We start from the raw sequence: 17,987 nt of genomic DNA on the forward strand, positions 1-17,987 counted from the left end.
TATAGATCTTTTATGTATATACTTTTGGATTTACATCTAGGTATTTATTCTTTTTTTGGCACTAAAGTAAATGGTATTGTTTTTAATATCAAAATCTGATTGTTTCTTGCTGGTATTTAAGAACACAATGGATTTTTAAAACCTTTTTATATTAACCTTATATCCTGCAATCTTGCTATAATTGCATTTTAGTTCCAGGAGTTTTCTGTTGTTGATTTTTTTTTTTTACATCTTTATTGGAGTATAATTGCTCCACAGTGGTGTGTCAGCTTCTGCCTTATAACAAAGTGAATCAGTTATACATATACATATGTTCCCATATCTCTTCCCTCTTGCGTCTCCTTCCCTCCCACCCTCCCTCAAAAGATTTTCTATATAGATAGCTATGTCATCTGTGAACAAAGACAGTTTTATTTCTTCCTTCCCAATTTGTGTACCTTTTATTTCCTTTTCTTGTCTTATTTCATTAGTTAGGATGTCCCGTACAATGTAAAATAAAGATGGTAAGAGGAGACATCCTTGCCTTGTTCTTGATCTTAACAGGTAAGCATCCAGTCCTTTCTAAGGACCTTTTTCATGTACATACACAACATTTTGATTTTCCATCAAGGGCCCACACATCTTTTATTTTAGGTATTTTAATGTTTTTGTTGCTGTTGAATTTTCTATGTTCACCTTATGTCCAGCAATTCTCCTGCAGATTCTTACTAGTTTTTATAATTTCTCTTGTGTTCTTTGGGTGTACAATCATATTATCTGCAATAATGACTTTTCTTTTTTGTTTATTCCATACTAATTCTTTTATCTCTAGTCTATTTTCCTTACCATATTGCACAAGCTATAATCTATAGAACAAATGTTAAAATGGTATGGTGATAGCAGATATCCATTTCTCACTCCTATTTCAGCCACAACTTAGAGGAAGTATAAAAGAACCAGGAGTTGTTGAGTTTGCAGATAAAACTATTTCTCACTTAGTCTCTCCTGGCTAAAAACTCTGAAAGTAAGAAATGGCCTCAGAGCAAAGATCAAATTCAGGGAGCTACCAGTAAACTTGACCTCAGGGTAAAAACCAGATCAACGATGTAACTACAGGACCCTTGTTGAGATCATAGAAGGAATAAAAATGATGCCTTATAGACCTTCACAGCTAGACAAGAGAGCTCTAAGAATCTTAAGAGTGCTCTCCCACAACACCCTGACTCTTAGCCCACATTGGAGAGAGAGCTGTTTCCAAAAGACAGGTGGGTGTGTTGTTTGTCTAATAGTGTGGATTATAGAGCCTTTAGCATATTGATCATAGTTGTTTTAAATTCCTGGTCTGGTAACTCTAACATTGTTGCCATGTCTGGTTCTGATGCTTGCTCTGTTTCAACTGTGTCTTTTGCCTTTTGATATGACTTGCCATTTTTTCTGGATAGCCAGACATGATGTACCAAGAAAAAGGAACTGCCGTAAATAGGCCTGCAGAAATGTTATGGTGAGGGGGAAGTATTCTATAGTCCTGTGATTAGTTCTCAGCCTTTCAGTGAGTCTATGCCTCTTGTGAACTTCACATGTGCTTCTCTAGTTTTTTCACCCCTTAGGTAGGAGAGGATGGCTAGAGGGCTGGATGTGGGTATTTCCTTTCTCCCATGTGGAATGCTAGAGCTGAATGGAGTTTGATGTTTCCCTTTCCTAAGTCAGTTAGCCTCTAATAATACCCTAGCAGGTTAACCTTTGGTGAGCTAATTTGCCCTGAGGGCAGACCTTTTTGGGAAGAACAGGGTACTCTGCTGTATTTTGAAATGGTTCCTTTTCTCCTCCCCTGCTGGAAGTCTGAGGGGATTTTTCTCTGTTATTTACTGTGAGAATCTGGTCTAGCTGCTAGAGGTAAATCTAATATTGTGTGACCCCTTCTATAACTGGGCCCCCCTGGAGTTTTTTTTACTCTAAGTATCGTCTGCTGTGAGCTTCCAGGAATTTGTCAATTACAGTACAGGTTTTCCTATCCTGGCACTGGTTTCTGTGGCAGTTTCTGCCTGTGAATCTCTGCTCTGGTAAGCTATGATTGCTTGTATGTGCCTGTCTCTCTGATCTTGAGGTTAGCAGTGTGCCCAGTTTCCTCCCCTCTCTCAGGGATCCAAAAAGTGTTAGTCTGTTCAACTTTTACTTTTTGTTAGGACAGAGTGGCTACTTCCAAGCTCCTTACATATGGAACCAGAAACCAGAGGTCCTGTACCTCTCATTTTTTCTTTAATAAATTTATTTATTTTATTTATTTATTTTTGGCTGCATTGGGTCTTCGTTACTGCACACAGGCTTTCTTTTGTTGCAGTGAGCAGGGGCTACTCTTCGTTGCGTGTGCTCATCGCGGTGGCTTCTCTTATTGCAGAGCACAGGCTCTAGGTGCGCGGGCTTCAGTAGTTGTGGTGTGCGGGCTCTAGAGCACAGGCTCAGTAGTTGTGACGCATGGGCATAGTTGCTCTGCAGCATGTGGGATTTTCCCGGACCAGGGCTCAAACCCGTGTTCCCTGCATTGGCAGGTGGATTCTTAACCACTGTGCCACCAGGGAAGCCCTGTACCTCTCATTTTTATCCTCCTTTTTGAACCAGACTATCTCTTGTGGTTATGCTATCTCTGTCTTTACTGTATATGAGTGTATACTTATATACAAAGGAACATATACATGTATACAAGGGAAGACAACTTGTCTCCTTAGTTCACAGGTCTTTAGATTGAAAGAATTGTATGCAAGGATCCTCAGCCACACCTATACCTGATTTAGATGATGAGATCCTGGATTTCAAATCACAGCCTAATTCTGTAATGAAATGAGATTTTGAAGGTAATGAAAGTGAGTGAATGTATTTTACTTGTGGGAAGAATATGAATCATTAAGAGATAGAGGGTTAATTAGTAGTCTTTTACATTGTTGGTCACTGATGGACCATGCCACCTGGTATTCACTGTTGTTGACTCTTTACCTTAACTATGGACTAGCTCAAGGACTGCTTATAATGTAGGTTAGATGTCTAGGATTTCTGAGTTCAGGCATTTAGAAGATTTGGCAGTCCCCATTTTTGAACTTTTGGGAGCTCTGAGCTGCTACATAAGAACTCCAGCTGCCCACATGGAGAGATCACATGGAGAAGAGGCCCTGAGACTATATAGAGAAAAACTGAGGAATTTAGATGCTTATGGGAATCATGGCCCCAGACAAATGGTCTCACTTGAGCCATTCTACCTGCTTCCCAGCTGTTTGAACCATTCTAGCTGAGGCACCAGATACATGAGTGAAGAAGTCATCTTGGACACCCCAGCCCCAGCAGACATAAAGTAGAACAGAAATGAGCCATTCCAGTTGTGCCCTGTTCCAATTCCTGACTCAGAATCATGAGGAATAATAAAATATACGTGCACTTATGTTCCACAGAGACTTCAAATACTATTGGCTCTGTTTAGTCATAAAGTATAAGTGATAGGAAAGATTTGTTAAGGAACCCACTCAGAACTGGCAACCTTATGGGTTATTTGGTGACTGAGTTAGAAAATCACAACCAAATGTGGCACATATTACCTCCAAAACCCAAGGTCACCCACCAAGTGTTGTGACTCTTCTTCATTGTGAGCAGTGTAAGTTTAAAAACTTTGCCCCATCTTTGTAGATCTATCTCCTGGACCAATTACAATTTCAGTCTGTATCAGTCCAGGTCCAATTAGGAGACCAAAACCACACAGTAATTTCAATAAGGGAAGTTTAATATAAAGAATTATTAACGCAGTCAGTTGGAGTAATGACTAGAATTGGGTAAGAGAACTGCAAAGAATACTGGAATAGCAGGCATAGGGAGTAGCTACTACCCCTAAGGCTAAGATAGAGCATCCAAGGAAGAGCCCCTCTACAACTCCGGGCTGAGATCCAGCACTTATTGGAGAGGGTTCAGTTTATTGGAGGGTAGAGCAGTTTGCTGCGATGCTGTGCCAACAGAACTCGCTGAGACTATGTTGGGTGCTAGAGAAAGCTGTCTGTGAAGAGGTGGTACACCTCAGAACCTACTGCAAAGCTTCCCCAAGGTTGCCCCAGAAAGGCTTCTAAAAAAGGATGCCATTCTTAAGAAATCACTGCAGAGCCATCCAAGGAGGTGCCTGGGCCTAGCCATTCATGGGCGGTACCAGATGCTGTTGGCTCCAGGTACTGCCGAGCCTCATGTCCTTCAGGAGCTGAACACTGCAGAAGTCACCTTAGAGGGCAGTGAGGGAAGCCATTCACAGGGATGTGTCACATGCTGCTGACCTCGGGGTACTACAGAGGCTGCTCACACTGCAGGAGCCTTCCAAGAGGAGTACACTGGAACCAGATACAGAAACCTCTTCCTCCACCAGTGCCTTCTGCTGACAAATTTAACACTGTGCCAACTGGCAGAGGAGAAATATTTATAGACTGCAGAGCAGGCAGTGAAGGGTGGATCTGGAGCTGAGAGGCAATAAATGGGTAACTGGAACACTAACCATTACATATTTATTTCTCTTAATTCTATATTTAGGAAGTAACCTAAATTAGGTATCTTGTTTCACATCTACATACTGATTACCATAAATATTTTCATTTTAATATCATTTTTATCAATGACTCAAAGGCATATAAATCAAATCTATGTATGACTCAAATTTATGGAAGAGCTGGCTAACAGTCACACAGAGGGTAATTGTACACAGTGAGTGTTCCAATAAATATCTGTTGTATGAATGGTTAAGTGTGTGGATAACTGTATTATCATTTCAAAAGACTCAAGCCAACTTTTGACATTTTAATAAGTGTTCAAAAAATTAACTCCAAGTAATGGGCTGGAGGAGAAGTATAGGGGGTTTATGTGACATGGCAATTCTTTAAAAAGACAGAAGGCTTTTAGGTGACTGTAACCTCAAAGTGAGATAAATGAAAGAAAAGGGGAAAATTTAGACAGATTCAAGATGCAGATGTCAAATTAGTTACATCTTTAGAGATTACTCTGGTGAAATAGTAGTATCTGCCTAGAGCTATCTTTTGAGAATTGTGAATCTACTTCAAGACTCAGAGGAAAATAGTTTAGTGATGGATTAGTGATGTCTTATATGAGTGTGGGAAGGAGCAGCGTTAAGAGAGATAATGGCTTCAACTTTTCCCAATGGTTGGTCAACTTTTTTCTTTTTTAAACCTTTGTTTATTTATTTACTTATTTATTTTTAATTTATTTTTGGCTGCGTTGGGTCTTCGTTGCTTCATACGGGCTTTCTCTAGTTGCGGCAAGCCGGGGATACGCTTCGTTGTGGTGCGCGGGCTTCTCATTGCGATGGCTCCTCTTGTTGCGGAGCGCGGGCTCTAGGCACGTGGGCTTCAGTAGTTGTGGCACACGGCCTCACTAGTTGTGGCTCGCAGGCTCTAGAGCGCAGGCTCAGTAGTTGTGGCGCAGGGGCTTAGTTGCTCCGCGGCATGTGGGATCTTCCCGGACCGGGGCTCGAATCTGTGTTCCCTGCATTGGCAGGCAGGGAAGTCCCAGTCGGTTGGTCAACTTCTGTGATATTATGTTCTATGCTGGAAATCACATTGAAGGGTTATACTGAAGCAACTGTTTTTACTGCTTTTAGAATTTGATGAAAGTTATGAACTTTCTCCCAGAAGAATGCACATTGCATATATATGTTAAATTTTGTATGCAGTTGCAAGGGATTCATGGAATCTAGGTTAAGAATTCTTGAGTTGGAGGATATGGGAAATTATACCTTAAATAATAGTAATAGGAGCTACGTTTAGTGAACAGTTCTGTGGGCCAGTGCTCTACCAGATAACTTCCTATATAAAATATCCTTTAAGATGCAACAACAGTCTTGCAAAATGAGGAGTATTACTTTCATTTCACAGTAGAGGTAACCAATGGTAAGAGATATTCTGTAATTTGCTTAAAGTCACACAATGGCACATCTGGGATTCCGACTCAGGTACCTCTCACTCAGAGCTCATGGTTCCCATTTTTTATAAAGGAACATATTTTACATACAATGCTTAATAAATACTTGAACAGTAAATAAATGAAAGGCTGCCATGTGGAAGATGTATTATTTTGTATTGCTCTGGAAGGAATGTATAGGTAGAATCTATTTGGAATGATGTTTGATATTTGAAATTAGACCAGTACATTACTAGTCCTTACCTAACAGTTTGTCTCCTTAAAAGACCTTGCTTTCACATATAATTTTGTATGGCTTTCACCCTTACTCTATGAGGCAAATAATTCAGGTATAATTACTACTGTTTTATAGATAATGACACTCAAACAAAGGGATTTAGTGACTTGTCTAAGATCAGACAGCAAATTATGATCAGAGCTCCAGGTCTCCTTTAGTCATTGAGTCCATGCTCCTTTAACCCTGGGATTCTGCTTGTCAGAACATCTCACTGTAAAATGAGATGTAAGACAATGAAAGGGGTCGAGTGTATTTCGGAGTGATACAGTTCACTTTGGCTGGCCAGATAAATGCAGACATCCATTTAGGTACTCTAAATCAATTATTAATAATTCAAATTTATATCCTCCCTACTACTGTAAAGGAGTTCAGAGGTGTACAATTAAACATCCTGACTCTTGGAATTGTTTTATGTGGAATTTTACAATTTACAGAGTTCTGTCATGTACATTATGTCTATTGATTTTCTTTTTTTTAAAATTAATTAATTTTATTTTTGGCTATGTTGGGTCTTCACTGCTGTGCATGGGCTTTCCCTAGTTGCGGCGAGCGGGGGCTGCTCTTCGTTGTGGTGCATGGGCTTCTCATTGCGGTGGCTTCTCTTGTGGAGCACGGGCTCTAGGCTCGTGGGCTTCAGTAGTTGTGGCATGCGGGCTCAGTAGTTTGGGCTTGCAGGCTCTAGAATGCAGGCTCAGTAGTTGTGGCCCATGGGCTTAGTTGCTCTGCGGCATGTGGGATCTTCCTGGACCAGGGCTCAAACTCATGTCCCCTGCATTGGCAGGCGGATTCTTAACCACTGTACCACCAGGGAAGTCCCTCTATTGATTTTCAAACCACCCTGCTTAGTGGACAGACCAGACCTTCTTTTTTCTTTACCTTTTTTTTTTTTTTTTTTTGTGGTACGCGGGCCTCTCACTGTTGTGGCCTCTCCCGTTGCAGAGCACAGGCTCCGGACGCGCAGGCTCAGCAGCCATGGCTCACAGGCCCAGCCGCTCCGCGTCATGTGGGATCTTCCCAGACTGGGGCACGATCCCGTGTCCCCTGCATCGGCAGGCGGACTCTCAACCACTGTGCCAACAGGGAAGCCCCCAGACCTTCTTTATCCTTATTTTAGTAATGAAGAAATTAGGTTCAGAGAGATTGAAAGACTTCCCCTAGTCACACAGCCTTATGTGGTAGAGCCAGGGTTTAAGTCCGCCAGCTTTCCTGCCTCTTTTCACTAGTAGAGCTGAGGAAAGAGAGTCCAGTAAGTACAAATTAGAAAATGGATGCTAAGGTGTGTTTTGTAGTGAGCAGCAGCACTGAAACCTTTCAGGATGACTAGGATTTATTTTTAGAGCTACCTTCAATCTACTTTTTAGGACAGTCTGTTTACCTGTTCTGGTATGGAGCAATCTGGTTTTCTTTACTTGTGTTCATCATAACTTGTCTTAGGAAAAGGTAAAGGGGATAAATTGTTCTCATGACATGGGTTTTTGGATGGATCAGAAATTGTTTTCTGAATCTGTCAGGTGCTACAAATGATTGAGATTTTGGCTGTAGATGCTTTTGGCAGTTCACTCAAGTGCAGCCCTCTTACTTTCCCTCCATCTGCTTGTTTTTGTCGAGTTAGGGCCTAACTTATGTAGTTCTGACTGTTTGTTAAAGAAGGCCAAGAATGAAAACAAAACATGGCGTCTATTCACACTTTGAAAAGTAAACCACACCCTTTTCACTTTTAAAAAAGATTGAGGTATAATTGACATATAACATTATATTAGTTTTGGGGACTTCCCTGGTGGCGCAGTGGTTAAGAATCCGCCTGCCAGTGCAGGGGACACCGGTTCAGTCGCTGTCTGGGAAGATCCCACATGCTGTGGAGGAACTAAGCCTGTACACCACAACTACAGAGCCTGTGCACTAGAGCCCGCAAGCCACAACTACTGAGCCTGCGTGCTGCAGCTACTGAAGCCCGCGTGCCTAGAGCCCGTTCTCCGCAACAAGAGAAGCCACCGCAATACAATGAAGAGTACCCCCACTTGCTGCAAGTAGAAAAAGCCTGCATGCAACAAAGAAGACCCAACGCAGCCAAAAATAAACATAAATAAATAAATAAATTTATTAAAAAAATTAGTTTCAGGTGTACAACATAATGATTTGATCAATTTGTATATATTGTCTAGTTAACATCTGTCCCCATACAAAGTTACAAAAATTTTTTTCCTTATGATCTCTTAGCAACTTTCAAATATGCAGTACAGCATTATTAACTATAGTAACCATGCTGTACATTATATCCCTATGACATTGATTTTTAATGGGAAGTTTGTACGTTTTGACCATTCCCATCATCATCCCCTGCCTTTGGCAACCACAGCCTGTTCCTGTATCTATGAGTCTGGTTTTTTAGATTCCGGATGTAGGTAAGATCATGAGGTACTTGTCTTTCTCTGTCTGACTTATTTCACTTAGCATAATGCCCTCAAAGTCCATCCATGTTGTCACAAATGGCAAGATTTCATTATTTTTAATTTTTTTATAAATTTATTTATTTATCCTTGGCTGTGTTGGGTCTCCATTTCTGTGCGAGGGCTCTCTCCAGTTGCGGCGAGCGGGGGCCACTCTTCATCGCGGTGCGCGGCCCTCTCACTATCGCGGCCTCTCTTGTTGCAGAGCACAGGCTCCAGACGCGCAGGCTCAGTAGTTGTGGCTCACGGGCCCAGCTGCTCCGCGGCATGTGGTATCCTCCCAGACCAGGGCTCGAACCCGTGTCCCCCGCATTGGCAGGCAGATTCTCAACCACTGCACCACCAGGGAAGCCCTCATTTTTTTTTAAGGCTCAGTAATATTCTAGTGTGTTTGTGCGTGTGGCACATTTTCTTTATCCGTTCATCTATTGACGGACACAACAACATAGGTTGTTTCCATATCTTGGCTGTTGTAAATAATGCTGCAGTGAACATGGGGTTGCTTATATCTTTTGGAGTTAATGTTTTCATTTTTTTTTTGGATAAATACCCAGAAGTGGTATTGCTGGATCACCTGCTAATTCTATTTTTATTTTTTTTGAGGAACTGCCATACTGTTTTCCATAGTGGCTTCACCAATTTACATTCCAACCAACAGTGTACAAGGTTCCCTTTTCTCCACATCCTCACTAACACTTGTTATTTGTTGTTTTTTTGATAATAGCCATTCTAACAGGTGTGAGGTGATATCTCATTGTGCCTATTCGCTTTATAAAGAAATCATTATGGCAGATACATTTCTTTGTTGTATTATCATTTTTATAATATCAATAGCTTTATGAAGATATAGTTCACATCCTATAAAATTCACCCTTTAAAGTGTACAATTAAGTGCTTTTTAGTATATTCACAGAATTGTACAATCATTACTACCATCCAATTTTAGAATATTTTCATAATTCCAAAAAGACACTGGACCTATTAGCAGTCCCTTCTCATACTCCTCCTCTAGCCCCTGACCACCACTGATCTACTTCTGTCTTTATGGATTTACTTATTCTGGATATTTCATATAAATGGATTATGCAATGTATGGTCTTTTGTGACTAACTTCTTTCATAAAGTTTTCAAAGTTCATCCATGTTATAGCATGCATGTTTCATGTTGTAACATGTATGTCGTAGCATGTAACAGAATATGTACTCTTGTTTTCATTGACGAATAATTTTCTTTGGAGATGAGAAGAACAAGCACATGCGTGAGCCTCACCCAGTGGTAGCCAAGAGCTGCTTGTCCGCTCTGCATGGCTAGGTCTGGAACAAGGAGGCTGAGACTTCAGCTTCCTGGTCTCCTGTTCTTGAGCTCTGGTTCCAGGGCCAGTGCTGCCAACCTTTGCCTAGATCCTGAGGGGCACAGAACCGTGGAGATCTGCCCAGTGTGGTGTGTCTTGGCGTGGCTTTTCAGCATTGTGCAGCCCAGTTGGATCTGACCCTCCAGGTGACAATAACACACACATAGCCCTAGCAGTTTGCAAGTTGGGAGAGGTTTAAATGCAGGTGGTTTGAAGGAGGGAAGTTTAATAAAAGCTTTGATTAAAAAAGAAATACAATATTTCATGGTATGGATTTACCAAATTTTGTCTCTCCATTTATCAGTTGATGGCCATTTGGGTTGTTTCCATTTTTTGGTTATTATGAATATTGCTACTATGAACATTTATGTACAAATTTTGATGAGGATATATGGTTTTGTTTCTCTTCGGAGTATACCTAGGAGTGGAATTGCTGGGTCATATGGTAACTCTAAGTTTAATATTCTGAGGAACAGTCAAACTGTTTTCCAAAGAGGCTGGACCATTTTACAATACCACTAACAAGGCACAAGTGTTTTAATTGTGCTATAGACATTCTAAGCACTTGTTATATGTCTTTTTTATTTTTTAATTTTAACCATCCTAGTTGTTGTGAAGTGCTTTCTCATTGTGGGTTTCTTTCATTTCCCTAATGGTTAATGATATTGAGCATCTTTTCATGGGCTTTTGGCCATTTGCATATATTCTTTAGAAAAATGTCTATTCAAATCCTTTGTCCATTTTTCACTTGGGTTGTTTATAATATTGATTCGTAAGAGTTCTTTATATATTCACGATACAAGTCCTTTATCAGATAAGTGGTTTGCAAATATTTTCTCTTTGCCTGTGAGTTGTCTCTTTTTTTTCTTGGTAGTGTCCTTTGAAGAAAATTGTTTGATTTGTATTAGTCCAATTTTTTTTTTTTTTTTTTTGGCAGTATGCGGGCCTCTCACTGCTGTGGCCTCTACCGTTGTGGAGCACAGGCTCCGGACGCACAGGCCCAGTGGCCATGGCTCACGGGCCCAGCCGCTCCGCAGCATGTGGGATCCTCCCGGACCGGGGCACGAACCCGCGTCCCCTGCATCGGCAGGCGGGCTCTCAACCACTGCGCCACCAGGGAAGCCCTGTATTAGTCCAATTTATCTATTTTTTCTTGTTAAGAAACCATTGCCTGGGCTTCCCTGGTGGCGCAGTGCTTGAGAGTCCGCCTGCCGATGCAGGAGACGCGGGTTCGTGCCCCGTTTCGGGAAGATCCCACATGCCGCGGAGCGGCTGGGCCCGTGAGCCATGGCCACTGAGCCTGCGCGTCCGGAGCCTGTGCTCCGCAAATGGGAGAGGCCACGACAGTGAGAGGCCCGCATAACGCAAGAAAAAAAAAAAAAAAAGAAACCATTGCCTAACACAAAGTCATGAAGAAATACTCCTGTGTGTGTGTGTGTGTGTGTGTGTGTGTGTTTCACAAGTTTTATAGTTTTAGCTCTTACATATAGGTCTATAATCCATCTTTGAGTTAATTTTTATATGTGGTATATGGTAGGAGTTCCAATTCATTCTTTTGTATGTGGATAAAAAATTGCCCCAGCACCATATGTTGAAAAGGCCAATCTTTCTCCATTGAATTTTGGCACCCTTGTCAAAAACTTTTTTTTAGTTTATTTATTTATTTATTATTAATTCTTTTTGGAATATAGTTGCTTTACAATGTTGTATTAGTTTCTACTGTACGGCAAAGTGAATCAGCTATACATATACAAATATCCCCTCTTTTATGGATTTCCTTCCCATTTAGGTCACCACAGAGCACTGACCAGAGTTCCCTGTGCTATACAGTATGTTCTCATTAGTGATCTATTTTATACATAGTATCAATGGTGTATATATGTCAATCCCAATTTCCCAATTCATCCCATCTCCCCCCTTCCCCCTTGGTATCCATACGTTTATTTTCTACATCTGTGTCTCTATTTCTGCTTTGCAAATAAGATCATCTATACCATTTTTCTAGATTCCACATCATGTGTTAATATATGATATTTGTTTTTCTCTTTCTGACTTACTTCACTCTGTATGACACTCTGTAGGTCCATCCACGTCTCTACAAATGACCCAATTTCGTTCCTTTTTATGGCTGAGTAATATTCCACCTTATATATGTACCACATCTTCTTTATCCATTCTTCTGTTGATGGACATTTAGATTGCTTCCATGTCCTGGCTATTGTAGATAGTGCTGCAGTTAACATTGGGGTGCATGTGTCTTTTTGAATTATGGTTTTCTCAGGGTATATGCCCAGTAGTGGGATTGCTGGGTCATATTGTAGTTTTATTTTTACTTTTTTAAGGAACCTCCATACTGTTCTCCATAGTGACTGCATCAGTTTACATTCCCACTAACAGTGCAAAAGGGTTCCCTTTTCTCCACACCCTCTCCAGCATTTATTGTTTGTAGTTTTTTTGATGATGGCCCTTCTGACTGGTGTGATACCTCATTATAGGTTTTTTTTTTTTTTTTTAATTTATTTATTTATTTATTTTTGGCTGTGTTGGGTCTTCGTTTCTGTGCGAGGGCTTTCTCTAGTTGCGGCAAGTGGGGGCCACTCTTCATCGCGGTGCGCGGGACTCTCACTGTCACGGCCTCTCTTGTTGCAGAGCACAGGCTCCAGACGCGCAGGCTCAGTAGTTGTGGCTCACGGGCCCAGTTGCTCCGCGGCATGTGGGATCTTCCCAGACCAGGGCTCGAACCCGTGTCCCCTGCATTGGCAGGCAGATTCTCAACCACTGCGCCACCAGGGAAGCCCACCTCATTATAGTTTTTATTTGCATTTCTCTAATGATTAGTGATGTTGAGCAGCTTTTCATGTATTTGTTGGCCATCTGTATGTCTTCTTTGGAGAAATGTCTATATAGGTCTTCTGCCCATTTTTGGATTGGGTTGTTTGTTTTTTTGATATTGAGCTGCATGAGCTGTTTGTGTATTCTGGAGATTAATCCCTTGTCAGTTGCTTCATTTGCAAATATTTTCTCCCATTCTGAGGGTTGTCTTTTCATCTTGTTTATGGTTTCCTTTGCTGTGCAAAAGCTTTGAAGTTTCATTAGGTCCAATTTGTTTATATTTGCTTTTATTTTCATTACTCTAGGAAGTGGGTCAAGAAAGATCTTGCTGCAATTTATGTCAAAGAGTGTTCTGCCTATGTTTTCTTCTAAGAGTTTTATAGTGTCTGACCTTACATTTAGGTCTTTAATCCATTTTGAGTTTTTGTGTATGGTGTTAGGGAGTGTTCAAATTTCATTCTTTTATATGTAGTTGTCCAGTTTTCCCAGTACCACTTATTGACGAGGCTGTCTTTTCTCCATTGTATATTCTTGCCTCCTTTGTCATAGATTAGGTGACCATATGTGTGTGGGTTTATCTCTGGGCTTTCTATCCTGTTCCACTGATCTATATTTCTGTTTTTGTGCCAGTACCATACTGTCTTGATCACTGTAGCTTTGTACTATAGTCTGAAGTCAGGGAGCCTGATTCCTCCAGCCCCATTTTTCTTTCTCAAGATTGCTTTAGCTATTTGGGGTCTTTTGTGTTTCCATACAAACCTTCTCAAAAATTAAAGACCATAAAATTTGGGTTTATTTCTTGACTTTCAATCTGTTCCGTTGATAAACTCTCTGTTCTTTTACCAGCACCATGCTGTCTTGATTTCTGTAACTTTGTAGTAAGTTTTTAAATTAAGAAGTATAAATTCTCTAACTTAGTTCTTATTCAAGATTGTTTTGGATATTTTGGCTTCCTTGCATTGCCATATGAATTTTAGGATCAGTTTGCTGATTTCTGGCAAAAAGCAGCTGGGATTTTGACAGGCTTTGCTCTGAATTTGTAGATCAATTTAATGAATATTGCCATTGCAGCAATATTAAATCTTCAGATTTATGAACATGGATGGCTTTACATTTATTTAGATTCTCTTTGCTTTCTTTCAATAATGTTTTCTGGTTTTTATTTTTATTTATTTATTGAATTTTATTTTATTAATTTTTTGTACAACAGGTTCTTATTAGTTATCCATTTTATACATATGAGTGTATATATTGTCAATTCCAATCTTCCAATTCATACCACCACCACCACCACCACCCCGCCACTTTCCCCACTTGGTGTCCATACGTTTGTTCTCTACATCTGTGTTTTCTGGGTTTTAGTATACAAATCTTATGCCTCTTTTGTTAAATCTAGTCCTAAGTGTTTAATTCTTTTTGATGCTATTGTAAATGGAATTGTGTTCTTAATTTCATGTTTAGATTTTTCATTGCCAGTGTTTAGAAATACAGTTTTTAATATAGAGATCTTGTATCTTGTACCTTACTGTAATGCTTTATTAGTCCTAATAGGTTTTTTGGTACATTTTCGAGGATTTTTAATATTAAAAATCTGCAAATAGAGATATTTAAAATTCTTCCTTTTCGATATGCATGCCTTTTATTTCTTTTTCTTGCCTAGTTGATCTGCCTAGAACCTATGTCCTACAAGTGATGTGGAATAGAGGTGGCAACAGTAGACATCCTTGTCTTATTCCTGATCTTAGATGGAAAGAATTCTGTTTTTCACCATTAAGTATGATGTTCTGTGGGGTTTTTTTTATGGATGGCCTTTATCACAATGAGGAAGTTCCCATCTATTCCTAGTTTGCTGAGTATTTTTACACTCAAAAAAAAGTGTTAGATTTTGTCAAGTTTTTTTCTGCATATATTGAGATGATCATGCACTTTTTGTCCTTTATTCTATTAATGTGGTACATTACCTTGATTGATTTTTATATATTAAACCAATATGCATTTCTGAAATAAATCTCACTTGATCATGGTGTATAATCTTTTTTATAAGTGGCTGGATTCGGTTTGCTAGTATTTTGTTGAGGAGTTTTACCTCTTTTTTCAAAAAATATATTGGCCTATAGTTTTCTTTACTTGTGATGTCTTTTGTCTGATTTTGGTATCAGAGTAATACTGATTTCATAAAGTGACTTGGAAAATGTTTCCTCTGCTTCTTTTTTTGAAGAATTTTTGAAGGATTGGTATTAATTTTTCCTGAAACATTTATAGAATTAACCAGTAAAATCATTTGGGCCTGGGCTTTATTTTGTGGGAAATTTAAAAATTATGAATTCAGTCTATATACTTGCTGTATATTTACTCAGTTTGTATCTTTCTAGGAAATCTTCCATTTTCTCTAAGTTATCTAATTTTTTGGTATATAGTTTTTTCCTGATACTCCCTTTTAATCCTTTTTATTTCTCTAAAGTTGGTAGTAATGTCCTCCTTTTCATTCATAATTTTCATAATCCAAGTCTTCTTTTTTCCTTGATTCTTCTAGCTGAAGTTTTGTCAGTTCTTTTGGTCTTTAATAGGACCAATTTGGTCTTGTTGATTTTTAAAAATTTTTTTTTTTTTTTTTTTTTTTTTTTTTTGGGGCGTGGGCCTCTCACCGCCGCAGCCCTTCCCGTTGCGGAGCACAGGCTCCAGACACGCAGGCTCAGCAGCCATGGCCCATGGGCCCAGCCACTCCGTGGCATGTGGGATCCTCCTGGACTAGGTCACGAACCCATATCCCCTGCATTGGCAGGCGGACTCTCAACCACTGCACCACCAGGGAAGCCCAAAATTGCTTTTCTATTCTCTATTTCATTTGTTTTGCTCTAATCTTTATTATTTCCTTCTATCTTCTTGCTTTGGGTTTAATTTTCTCTTCTTTTTCTAGTTTCTTAAAGATGAAGTTTAGGTTATGATTTTAGATCTTTCATCTTTTTTTTAAATACAGGTGTTTACAGTTTTAAATCTTCCTCTAACCACTGCTTTAGTTGCATCACATAAGTTTTGGCATATTGGAGTTTTGTTTTCATTCATCTCAAAATATTTTATTTTCTTTTAAAAAATTTATTTATTATTTTATTTTTGGCTGTGTTGGGTCTTCGTTGCTGTGCGTGGGCTTTCTCTAGTTGCGGCGAGTGGGGGCTACTCTTCGTTGTGGTGTTCAGGCTTATTGTGGTGGCTTCTCGTGCTGCAGAGCACAGGCTCTAGGTGTGTGGGCTTCAGTAGTGGTGTGAGGGCTCAGTAGTTGTGGCTTGCAGGCTCTAGAGCGCAGGCTCAGTAGTTGTGGTGCACAGGCTTAGTTGCTCCACAGCATGTGGGATCTTCCTGGACCAGAGCTCGAACCCATGTCCCCTGCATTGGCAGGCGGATTCTTAACCAGTGCGCCACCAGGGAAGTCCCACATCTCAAAATATTTTAAATTTACCCTTCTGATTTCATCTTTTACCCAATGGATATTTAGGAATGTGTGTTTTAATTCCACATATTTGTAAATTTCCTTTGGTTATTGATTCCTAACTTTATTCTCTTGTGGCTGGAGAACATGGTTTATTCTGAAGAATGTTCCATGTGCACCTGATAAAAGTGTTTATTGTGCTGTTGAGTAGCATGTTCTATCATTCTATGGATGTCTTTTAGGTCTAGTTCATTTATAGTATTGTTCAAGTCTTCCATTTCCTTGCTGATCTTCTATCTATTTGTTCTGTTTATTATTGAAAGTGAAATATTGAAGTCCCTAATTATTATTGTTGATGTGTCTATTTCTCCCATCAATTCTGTGAGTTTTTTCTTCATGTATTTTGAGCTTCTGTTGCTAAGTACATATGAGTTTGTAATAATTATATCTTCCTGATGGAGTGAGCCTTTTATCACTATAAAATGTACTTCTTTGAATTAGCAAGCATTTTTATCCTAATGTCTGTTTTGTCTGATGTTAGTTTAGCCACTCCAGCTCTCTTTTGGTTACTGTTTACATGGTATATAATTTTCAGTCCTTTTAGATGCAACTTATTTGTGTCTGTAAATTATGAGTGTCTTTTCTAAATGGCAGGTATTTGGGTTCTTTTTAAATGATTATGTCAATCTCTACCTTTTGATTAGAGTGTTTAATCCAATTACATTTAATGTAATTTATAATAAAGTATGATTTACACATGACATTTTTCTATTCGTGTTCTATGTTTTGTGACCTCTTTATTCCTTAATTTTTCTATTTGTGCCTTATTTTGTATTAAATAGGTATTTTCTAGTATGCCAATTTAAATCACTTGTTTCTTTTACTATATATATATATATTTTTTGAGTTATTTTCTTGTTGCCATGGGCATCACAAGTCTCATTTTAACTTAAAACAATTTAGTTCAGATTCATTAATACCAGCTTACTTTTGATAGTATACAGAAACTTTGCTCTAATAATGCTTCATTTCCTTCTGCTCCTTTGTGTTATTATTATCATACACATTACATCTTTATATATTATAAGCTCATCAACACATTATTGTTGCTTCATATAGTTGTCTTTTAAATAAGAGAAAGAAGTAGTTACAAACAAAAATACATTTTATGGTCTTTTATACTTACATATGTAGTTATCTTTACCGGTACACTTTATTTCTCTATGTAAATCTGTGTTACTGTCTAGTATCCATTTCTTTTTGCCTGAAGGACTCCTTTCAATATTTCTTGTAGCGCTAGTGACAAAATATCTGTGGTTTAAAAAAAAAAATCTAGAGTGTTTTAATTTCTCCTGCATTTTTTTTTTTTTTTTTTTACGGTACGTGGGCCTCTGTTGTGGCCTCTCCCATTGCAGAGCACAGGCTCCAGACGCGCAGGCTCAGTGGCTATGGCTCACGGGCCTAGCCACTCTGCGGCATGTGGAATCTTCCTGGACCGGGGCACAAACCTGTGTCCCCTGCATCGGCAGGTGGACTCTCAACCACTGTGCCACCAGGGAAGCCCTCTCCTGCATTTTTGAGTGATAGTTTGGTGTTTATAGAACTTTGGGTTGACATTCCTTTTCTTTCAGCACTTTGAATATGTCCTCCTACTGCCTACTAGTCTCCATAGTTGCTGATGAGAGGTCAGCTGCTAATTTTATTGAGGATTCTTTGAATGGGATACGT

Source organism: Lipotes vexillifer, unplaced genomic scaffold (assembly GCF_000442215.2).
Source record: "Lipotes vexillifer unplaced genomic scaffold, Lipotes_vexillifer_v1.1 scaffold762, whole genome shotgun sequence".
Lineage (NCBI taxonomy): Eukaryota > Metazoa > Chordata > Mammalia > Artiodactyla > Lipotidae > Lipotes > Lipotes vexillifer.